Below are 2,001 nucleotides of genomic sequence, written 5' to 3' on the forward strand. Positions count from 1 at the left end.
CATTAAAATTACCTAATAAGTTTACATAAAATTAGGATTCAGACCAAACTTTAATGTATTATAGTAACCAAATGAAGTCATATCTCTGGATGAGCTCATGCTATCAGAATGATCCAGTATCAAAATGTAGCTTTTAAAGCAGGAATCTGAAAATGTGATTGGTTCATTTTGACCAAATTGGACTTAATCCTCATTTTGATATGATGGGTCACATATTTATCAGGAATTAAATTAAGTTTTAAAAGAAATGCTTTGTTTTCATTTTAATCACTAAAGTCAGAAAAATAAACATTAGTATAATGATAGTTGAGGGCTGGATTATCTTATTTGTAATTTCTGAGCAAATCAAACAGCAAAAAATTACCTTGCAAATCTTTTAAATGGCTATTTAGTAAATCAGAGTTGGAACCATTGATATTATCCTACAAATGAAACATAACTCTAATTTGTAACATTTTAAAAAGATAATATATATAAGTAAATTATCAACCAGAATCAAAAATCAGAAATCRATCAAAGCATAAACTCTAAAATTCATTAGATATTCAGATCTTTGCCACAATCCTCAAGAACTTCAYAAAACCCCCTAACAACAAAAGTAAACCTTTTTAACACACTTTACTGAGGTCAGGCACTTTGGTTTTGCTCAACATTGGTTTTCCATCTGTGTTTTATTGCATCCTGTAACACCCAAACTTTTAGAAGTCTGACTGTTGACTGTTCAGCTSTGTGGTTTTTCTCTCCATGTTTCAAACCCAAAACGCTGCACAATAGAAATGCCGCCTGTTACTGTTTGTGCATCAAGATTTCCTGAAAATATTTTTATGCAATACAGAGAAAAGAGTAAAGACTTTTTCTCATAATTTAATTTGTCTGATGTGCTCATTTAATCAGATTTCTGTCACTAATGTCAGAGCTGTAAAACGATGACAGTTGATTAYGATGCGTGATCTGATGTCTGCTTCCCAGTGAAATATTTGAGCCTTCATTACAAATGCAGCCTGAATTTGGCTTGGTCAATATTTAATTGCTTCCAAGGAGTGAAGAAAATGTCTTTGAATGAAGGCAATTCATTTCTAGCGGACACAACCACTGCAATTTAATCAATTAAGCTTAATTAGTGAGAGCTTACRTGATGGAAGCACTATTCTAAACAAGTGATATTGATTTAAGGGGTTTTAGAGAAGCTGCTGACTTTTAACCACAGCACAGTTTACATTGTGATCATTGTAAAAGTGTTTTAAATCCTTTTCTACCCACAACTCAACTTTTGTCAGACAAAAGTTTTTTCTATCAAAAAATAGTTAGATTAGATTTAAATTGTTGCAGACAATTGCAAAATAGTTACACTATGCTTTTTTCATAACAAATGATTAAACTGCAATATTTGAAGCAGCGACTTGTTCAAAGCACAACATAAAAACATTCTGAATCATTTGATTTTGACAGGCACGCATGTTGTAGTTATTTTTACTGATGATATCATGACTGGGCATCACAAAAGCAACAGACATCCTAATTACCATGATGACGAAGAGGTGAGAGCCTCCGCACAGTCTCCTCTGGGAGAGACCCGACTGCTGACTGAGAGGTCCTCCACTGAGGATGGACAGACGTAAACCAGAGAGATGGGAAGATCAGATTTCACCTTCTGTCTGGGTTTCTTCCATCTCCGCTGACAGAAAGGCTGTTTAAACTATGTTTTAACAGTGATGGTGAGACAATGTTTATAATGATTGAATATAATGATAATAACTACTTGTTGAGTAGATGAACAAGATTTGTGAAAGCGCATAATTATACTTGTTTTGTATGGAGAGCCCTTTAATTCAAAATACAATGAATGAATGAATGAATGAATGAATGAATGAATGAATGAATAAATGAATAAATAAATAAATAAATAAATAAATAAATAAATAAAATAAAAAATAATGAAAAATAATAAAAATAATAAAAAATCCTCATCTAACCTTCTGTAGTATTTAGTTTTTCTTTTTA

At 31.9% G+C, this 2,001-nt stretch overlaps 1 protein-coding gene across 1 annotated transcript in view; it reads left to right on the top strand.

The window, feature by feature from the left end:
• The window catches only part of LOC106518300 (neuron navigator 1), a gene marked incomplete at its 3' end in the record, with an annotated part of 40,783 nt that overhangs the window by 6,054 nt on the left and 32,728 nt on the right, over positions 1 to 2,001 (top strand).

This window comes from Austrofundulus limnaeus, unplaced genomic scaffold, assembly GCF_001266775.1.
Source record: "Austrofundulus limnaeus strain Quisiro unplaced genomic scaffold, Austrofundulus_limnaeus-1.0 Scaffold59, whole genome shotgun sequence".
Taxonomy (NCBI): Eukaryota; Metazoa; Chordata; class Actinopteri; order Cyprinodontiformes; family Rivulidae; genus Austrofundulus; species Austrofundulus limnaeus.